This window comes from Rhamphochromis longiceps, linkage group LG1 (genome assembly GCF_057381845.1).
Source record: "Rhamphochromis longiceps isolate RC_006_pf linkage group LG1, R_longiceps_female_GT1.1, whole genome shotgun sequence".
NCBI classification, from domain to species: Eukaryota; Metazoa; Chordata; class Actinopteri; order Cichliformes; family Cichlidae; genus Rhamphochromis; species Rhamphochromis longiceps.
The window spans coordinates 17,338,359-17,348,075 of record NC_140557.1 but is presented as its reverse complement, the minus strand read 5'-3'; positions in this window follow the sequence as shown (position 1 = coordinate 17,348,075).

The window sequence follows — 9,717 nt, the reverse complement described above, 5'->3', positions numbered from 1 at the left end:
TGGGTGCCATCTATACAGCCAATCACGCCTGGGAACCCTGGAAATTTATGTACCATTTGAGTGGTAGTTCACGTATCACCACATCATGCATTGAGTTTTGTTCATCCTGATACCTGCAATTTTGTGGAATCCCTCTTTGATGAATCTTGTGGGTCTGTGACCGGGGAACACCACAAACGAGTGCAGGAGACGTTTCAGTGCAACTGTAACATTCCTGACTGCCCGACAGACGGTAGCCTTGGAAACGTGCTCAGCGTCACCGATATTGTACAGAAAGCTCCCGTTTGCAAAGAAACGGAGTGCGGTACAAAGAATATGTAATGGACTGAGCGCATGTCCGCGATGTGTCACATGCGCAATATATGGCCTGAGGATGTTATCCAAATAACTTATTGATTGTGCTGAGAAACGGTAACGTTCGCACAGGAAATCATCAGGTAATGATAAGATGTCCATACGCGCTCTGATCACTCTCTCCCGGCGGAGTGCTCTGCGGAGAATTTGGGCTTCAAGATCTACTGGCTCTTCAAGGAAGGGACACGCCATGTCTGACACTTCCTGCTGTCAGGTTTCCGACAAAGAGGCGGGGTCAGTCAGGGTTAGTTGTAGTAAACCTGCTAGGGGGCAGGTTAGCTTCACGGCGTGTGTCGTCATAGTGACTCACTCAGGCTTCAGCTGAACTCGCTTTGTGAAACCGAAAACCCAGAGTTTTCGTTAACTCAGGGTATACTTACTCAGTTTTTCCACTAAACCGGCTTCCTGAAACAGGGCCCAGGTGACTAAATCCTCGCTTAGTTATCCTGCCTCGCTTAGGCCTAGACTGCTGTGGGATTCCCGCAAGTGTTTCTTTTCACTCACTCACTTTTTTCACACACTATGTGTTTATACACAACTCTTAATCATCAGTTATTATTAATCTCTGGCTCTCTTCCATAGTGTGTCTTTCTCCTTTCGCTCCCTACCGGTTGTGGCAGATGGCTCCCTGAGCCTGGTTCTGCCAGAGGTCTCTTCCTGTTAAAAGGAAGTTTTTCCTTCCCACTGTCGCCAAGTGCTTCGGGGACTTTTGATTTTTATGGGGTTCTCTCTTTATTATTGTAGAGTCTTTACCTTACAATATAACGCTCATTGAGGTAACTGTTGTTGTGATTTCATGCTATGTGAATAAAATATAATTTCATTTAACTTAATTTTAAATTTTTCTTATTTGACTTCTGTGTTAAAACAGGAAAAAAAATGTCTATTTTTATCATATTTCTGTAAAGACCTAGGCTAATACTGAATATATACATTTCCTGTAGATTGTCTATGCTAGTATACATATTAATACATATTAGGTCATCATGCTGGCCTATAATGTCAAAGTAAAGTTGTCTGAAGCGACTGAAGAAGCCAGAGTTATATTGCCTGTGATAAAGATTTCCTTTGGGAGAGGTGGAAGAAGAGAGAGAGAGAAATTAAATGGTATAAGGAAGACATTACTGGGACCTATTACATGCACTGACACTGCTCTGGGAGCCATTAGCTTGCATAAACAGGTCATTCCTTTACTGAGCTGTACTCATTGATCTACCTTTGCTCCTCCTTTAACTAAATGAGCACAGCCAGTTCAGCACAAATGTTGTGGCAACCAAAGATTTTGAGGCTGACCTACAAGGTCTATCAGATGATTTAGTGGCTTCAATTAAGGTAGATATTATGGTGTGTTTAAATTTATGCATGCTGTACCATCTGTACTAGTAGTATGTATATCTGTTTCATGTTTTTTTTTTTAAAAAAGGTTCTTTGATAAACTACTCCATGCCATAAACAACTACTAGGTGTACAATCTCTTTTTGCAATCATCCACATGACAATGTGCCAGAAGCCACGTTTTTAACTGCCAGTCTCACATGAATCCACAGAGACTTAAAGAACAGTTCATATAAGCTTGTTGGAGCCTTTATGTTTACACTGAGGCATTTGTTCTAAGGCCATGTCCCTTTACACCCTCTAGGCAGAAATGCACTCTGGGAGATGAGTTGATGTTGTAAAGCAGCATAATACAAGACACAGAGTGTATGCTGAAAGACTTCTAGTTGTAAAGTGGTCTCCATCTCTACAACTGTACCCTCAAACACACAATAATAACATGGACTGAACCACCACTCACAACCACTAGCACTTTATATAGCCTCTGTAGAAACTATCTACACCCTCACTTATCTTAACTGCACTACTGTATAGCTCTGTGTAAATAATCATTCTGTACATTCGATAATCTTTAATCCTACAACTGTTTACAACTTGCATAGTTCCCATTTCTGTATAGCTGTATATCTCAGATTCTGTAAAGTTATTTATTTCATATTCTGTATAGTTTTTCATATTTATATCCTGTTCATAGCCTGTACATAGCTTGTACTCACTACAGCCTGTACATACTTATAGTTATAGAATATTCACAACATACTTCATACCGTGTACATTATAACATACCATAATAGACCCATTTCTGTAGTATACTCACATATCTATATTATTGCTAATATACAGTGGGGCAAAAAAGTATTTAGTCAGCCATCGATTGTGCAAGTTCCCCCACTTAAAACGATGACAGAGGTCAGTAATTTGCACCAGAGGTACACTTCAACTGTGAGAGACAGAATGTGAAAAACAAATCCATGACTCCACATGGTAGGATTTGTAAAGAATTTATTCGTAAATCAGGGTGGAAAATACGTATTTGGTCAATAACAAAAATACAACTCAATACTTTGTAACATAACCTTTGTTGGCAATAACAGAGGTCAAACGTTTACTATAGGTCTTTACCAGGTTTGCACACACAGTAGCTGGTATTTTGGCCCATTCCTCCATGCAGATCTTCTCGAGAGCAGTGATGTTTTGGGGCTGTCGCCGAGCAACACGGACTTTCAACTCCCGCCACAGATTTTCTATGGGGTTGAGGTCTGGAGACTGGCTAGGCCACTCCAGGACTTTCAAATGCTTCTTACGGAGCCACTCCTTTGTTGCCCGGGCGGTGTGTTTTGGATCATTGTCATGTTGGAAGACCCAGCCTCGTTTCATCTTCAAAGTTCTCACTGATGGAAGGAGGTTTTGGCTCACAATCTCACGATACATGGCCCCATTCATTCTGTCCTTAACACGGATCAGTCGTCCTGTCCCCTTGGCAGAAAAACAGCCCCATAGCATGATGTTTCCACCCCCATGCTTCACAGTAGGTATGGTGTTCTTGGGATGCAACTCAGTATTCTTCTTCCTCCAAACACGACGAGTTGAGTCTATACCAAAAAGTTCTACTTTGGTTTCATCTGACCACATGACATTCTCCCAATCCTCTGCTGTATCATCCATGTGCTCTCTGGCAAACTTCAGACGGGCCTGGACATGCACTGGCTTCAGCAGCGGAACACGTCTGGCACTGCGGGATTTGATTCCCTGCCGTTGTAGTGTGTTACTGATGGTGACCTTTGTTACTTTGGTCCCAGCTCTCTGCAGGTCATTCACCAGGTCCCCCCGTGTGGTTCTGGGATCTTTGCTCACCGTTCTCATGATCATTTTGACCCCACGGGATGAGATCTTGTGTGGAGCCCCAGATCGAGGGAGATTATCAGTGGTCTTGTATGTCTTCCATTTTCTGATGATTGCTCCCACAGTTGATTTTTTCACACCAAGCTGCTTGCCTATTGTAGATTCACTCTTCCCAGTCTGGTGCAGGTCTACAATACTTTTCCTGGTGTCCTTCGAAAGCTCTTTGGTCTTGGCCATGGCGGAGTTTGGAGTCTGACTGTTTGAGGCTGTGGACAGGTGTCTTTTATACAGATGATGAGTTCAAACAGGTGCCATTCATACAGGTAACAAGTGGGGGACAGAAAAGCTTCTTACAGAAGACGTTACAGGTCTGTGAGAGCCAGAGATTTTCCTTGTTTGAGGTGACCAAATACTTATTTTCCACCCTAATTTACGAATAAATTCTTTACTACCATGTGAATTCATGGATTTTTTTTTCACATTCTGTCTCTCACAGTTGAAGTGTACCTCTGGTGCAAATTACTGACCTCTGTCATCATTTTAAGTGGGGGAACTTGCACAATCGGTGGCTGACTAAATACTTTTTTGCCCCACTGTATCTATATCACTAAAGCACTTCTGGATGGATGCAAACTGCATTTCGTTGCACTGTACCTGTGCATGTGCAATGACAATAAAGTTGAATTCTATTCTATTCTATTCTACATACACATCTTTTTCTCCATTTTGATGTGTTGCTGAGCAAAACTGTTGATGTGTTTTGTTTCGGGGGGGGGGGGGGGGGGGGGGGGGGGTTGTATAAATTGGAAGCGCAAGAGGCCTTTGCATTTTTAGATATATTTTTTAATATAACAGAAATCCTTCAACAACATTTATGTAGAGTTCTTTTAAAATTAATAACATTTAAGCAAGGTAAAAAAAAACACACACACAATGTCAACAAGTGTTAACATTGTGTTTTCACAGTCCATCAAATATTTGATGGACCATCAAATGTTTTAAATGTTAAACTGGGAAATGTTTTTATTTGTTTTTTTTAACTTGATGCCAGTAACACAAGCCAATTGACTTGAAATAGTTATGCAACTATGTTGACATATTGGTACATATGCATTGGTGCACATCTCATATGTAGATTGCACACCAGGCACTACTAATGCTTAGACTGATTTTTCAGTAGCTTTACTAAACAAAAAACTAGGCATGCTAAACCCACACAGATTTAAACAGTCTAATGGGTGCTGACCCACTAAAAACTGCTTCAGATCATCAGCGCTAACAATTAGAGTGGTAATAATAAATATTACATGGAAAGAAATATTACATGCAGAAAGAAACAGATGAATTTCATACTGTGGTTTTTCCAGTGTGTGGTGGATACAGGTCACAATAGTTTTTCACTCATCACCATCGCTATGCTAAGTAGGACAACTTGCCACGTGCTTACAGAGATTATCTAAGTACATTACATGTATCAAAAAGTACACATAACATTTATATACAAGAGTCTGAAGAATGATTTGATAGTAATGAAAAATAATCCATGTCCACTGTGAGAAAAATAGAAAATATTTGATTTTCGTTGTTATTTTTGTTATATGCATATACAACTACTATAAAGCCTCATTTGTATAGCCCTCTAGGCTTTTCCTCCATAGATAAAGGGGAAACCCTGAATTTTAACATTTTAGCATTTGGTTATTTTGGAGGTGTCCCGAGGGTCACCTATTGTGATCAATAAATCAGCAAAAAGTTGTTCCCATTGGAATGTTAACTCATTCACTGCCATTGACGTCTATAGCCGTCAATTGCAGTGAATGAGTCAATGGGTTTAACTCATTCACTGCCAATGGCTGGCAGTGAATGAGTTAAGCGCTTTACTCAATGAAAATGACAGAGTTGTTTGGGGAAGAAAGATTTGTCACCACACAAAATAACCTTTGTGTTACCTTTAAAAAAATCTGTCATGTTTAACACACTTTCTATTTATGCAGTCCTTATGGGAATATTGCCAAACTATAGAGTGGAGAAACTAGGCTTTATATAAAAACATCAATATCTCAAAGCTTTTGCCAAGTCTTGTTAACAACACTGAGTGAGAACTGCCAGAGATAGTTGACTAAATTTGCCTACAGTCAACTTTACAGCTTCACAAAATCCTTTTATATCCATAACAAGCACCCACTAAAATAATTAACTCTGCAGAAGGGGGTCATTTATTGTGTCTGATAGTCTGCAATGCTACTAAAAAAGAAAAAAAAACGTACAGATTTCCATGAAATTCGTTAGACAGACAATCCTCAGGCGGTTGAATAATTGATTCAGTTTTGGTGGCGATCTAGATTTGGGATTTCTTTCCTGAGACAATTACCCCATTTAGCCGTGACTATCAAAACTGTTTTCAGCCATCAAACTAACCGAGATACAGACAAATGCAAATCCTAAGGGTATGTTTCCAATAGGAGCAAACTCTTGCATTTGCAGCACTTTTTGCTCACTTTTTTTTCTTCCGTTTTATCCATTTACCTGATGTTCTAATAAGTTGTCTGACAACGATAAGCAAAGACGTGAGAACAGATGGATGTGTGATTCTGGCTTTCTCTCTGTTGTCTTCTGATTCACTGTGACCCAGGCCAATCGGTTTGGAGTGAAGGAATCAACAGCCATGCTGAGAGAAGGAGGTTTAAGCTCTCTCAGGATGTAGCCAAAGAAACATATTGTGTACACACCCACATATAGACACATCGACAAATAACAACGTATTTTCTATTCAAAAGCAGTTGTGAGGGTAAAACACGAGGGGTGTTTAATTATAAACTATTGTGGATTAAAGAACTAACTCACAAACAACAAAGGAAAAAGGGTAGCACTTTCTATTTCAGTGGAAATTTGACCCCATGGTTTCCCTAGAAAACCAATGGGGTCGGCTCTGACCCCATGGCTTCTCCAGGGTTAAATGTTTGATACTTTTATTTTGAAAGACAAAAGTGGCAGTAATAAAAACGATGGCAGAACGATGGCAGTCTTGTATTTCCAGCCTAAATTCGGCATTCCTATTTTAATAATGCAAACTCTTTGGTCAAGTAAATAAATTTAAAACCTTAAAAATGAGTTTGGGAGTAAGGTCCAAATGCTTGAAAGTAAAATTCTCAAGCATTATCCAAAAACATGCCATATCAGCAATGAATCCAAATTTAACATTTCTGGTGTCTGCAGTCATCTGTAAAACATGATGAAAGATCTCTCATGGTTTGGAGGAGCATTTCGGCTAGAGGTTTGGGGGATCTTGTCAAATCTGATGAAATTGTGAATACAGAAAAGGGCCTTGAAGTTTTTATGCACCATTCATCTGGAAATATTCAGTCTGTCTGAAATGTGCAAAAGTGCTTTTGCACATTTCAGCAAATCACTCCACATATTTACCATTTTCTTGGCAAAATATAAAGAAGTGATGGATGCGTAGTACTGTAAATGTTAAACTATTTACTAAACAGCTACCCATTTCCAGTCAACATGCTGAACTTATATAAATTCTTTAGTGACAGATAGAATTTTGCTTATAGTTTGCAGTTGTCTTTCTCATTGCTGGTGAAATATCACTTTAATGGCATGAAAAGTGTTAAGAAATGAGTAACTTGTCCCTTTAAAGAACATATGATAATTTAAGTGTTCCTCCTACACTCCAAGATTCTGAATTCTAGCAGTCCAATGCTTTTGGGTTGTTTTACTCACATATCTAATTTAAGGTCATAGGGTTGAATTTCTTAAAAATATTTTTAAAAAGGCCAACTTGCCGACACTTTTTATTCATCAACACAAAAACAAGCTTTGTAGTTTCAGCTCATTATATGTATACACATAGCGATTTGTAATGGGCAATACTCACTAAGTACAGGATTCCTAATAATCCAAGAAAAAGGGAAGTCATGCAGTTCACCTCAGGCTAACAGAGATTATGTCAAGCAAAATAAAATTTTTCAAAAAAGGCCTACTATTACTATGTAATAGGCATTATAATACCTATTTAGTATGTGCAACATTATTTTACTGCCCTGGTATTCATGTGTTATCACTCTTCAAAGCTAAAAATAAAACAAAAACACAACAACAGAGACAATTTGAAGCTTTTATAGTCTTGTTTTGGGGTGCCACTAAATTTTAGGTTGTGAAGCCCAGAAAAACATGTTTCCCCAGCAACAGGAAATTAACATGACAGTGAAATCAAATTTTGATATTAGTGTAAAAGGCCCTTCTAGTTGCTACCAACATTACAAAGGTGTGACTGCAAATTATAGCGGGAGAAAAGCAGAACAATAAGCAGAACTGCCATTTATGCTTTGAAATAAATATGCATTCATACCCTTGAGGAAATAGCTGCAGCCTGAGGCTTCAGACTTCACAAAGCTCTGCCTCACTGCCTCACTCACTCACTATAACTGTTGATTTAATTAAATATGCTAAACAATTTCTAATATAAACTGAGCTTTCGCAGCGCAGGACACTGATTGTTGTCCTAGTCTATAAATTTGAGGAAACCATCCTTTGCAGGGCTCACAACCTTATTGATTTTCCCTCTGAGGCTTATTAGTTTATGAAATCCTGTATTTCCTCTGTCTTCCTCTCCAGACTGAGGAATTGCTTAAGAGGACAATATAAAAGGAACTCAAACCTTGTACCTTTTTTAGAAAAATTTAATAGCCAAGAGCTTTTTTTCTATACCAACAAAAATGTTCAGAAACCAGTCAGAAATATTAGAAGATCATATTATACTGGTTTCTAACTAGCTGCTTAATGTAATGTGGGGTTCTCTAAACTAGGATGGGCCATTATTTCAGAAGCCTGGATAAATGTCTATAAATATTATATAGATAATTATGACTTTGGTAATCCTCAACAGTTCTTCTCACTACAGTTCCAATACCATTATTATGAGGAAATAAATGCTTCCAGAAGCCTCAGCAGTAGATCCTGCTTAGTGTTAACAGATAATGTCCTGCCAACATGCTGTGTGTGCTAAATACAACATGTTACACAGACGTTAGCCTGGGCTTTATATTAACATGTTACAGTTAGCACTCACCTCAAAGAAATAACCTTGCCTAAGAACGGTTTGACAGCGCATTAACATGGCTGTAGAAGCGTTTCAGTTCTATGACCAGACGTATATTCACATCCAAAACTGAATTATTTCTTTATCAAAGTATCTGTGCTTCTTACAGGTATCTTAAGAATTTATGGAAGATTTGTAGGGAACACCATTTTTAAAAATGGAGAAACTGATGTTTAGTGGTAAAAAGAGTGCTTTTCTGGGTAATTTATGACACCAAAACTTAAATAACTTAACTACAATGGAATTTATACTGTGTCATTTTTGCACGCCATGCAAAAAATCCCATGCCATTCCATGCATGCAGAACTTCTAAAAGTAGGACTGTTTTTGCAGCAGGCTAACATACATGAATATTTGAGGCTAAAAAAGCTTGTATCACTTAAGATGATGTCAGCCTAACCCACATGGCAGATATGTGTGTCTATCCCAACAACAGCTGGACCTAATTTCTTTTCTCAGTTGGAATCAGAAGCATACAAAATGAGGAAGAGGGCTGAGAGTTAAGATATTATTTTAGTAGTGGGCACTGTCCCGTCAATATAAATATTTATAAATTTGTCCATAGACAGAGGACACTCATTACAATATCAGAGACGTGTAAAGTTCACTTGCATCTTTGAGATAATTTTCAGTCTGTTATAAGAGTTTAAGGTGGGCTTAAAAAAAATCAGCAGCTGGCTCTCCACTAGAACTAGAAAGTAGATAATGTCTACAAGGGTTTCTAGGGGTTCAGATTACAAACAAATATAAACACACATTCCTTGCAAATGCATCTTTTTAAAATCCCATGCACTTCTCATTATAGCTTCCAAAGCATTTATTGTTTTAACATCTCAGTCACGCCTGTAATAATTCCCCCACCATGTTTCCATCGCCTGTGCAGTGTGTAGGCTTCCCCCATGTGTGGTTGTGTTGGCATGGAAACAGGAATGACATTATGATGTGTGTGTATTGAATTTTTCACCCTTGTCCCCAGAGTTCCACACAGTGAGGAAGGCCTAACACCATCCCCTCCCCCCACCTATTACATGATAGGGGGGCAGATTCTTTTAAGATCTCAGCAAGCACGTCCATAA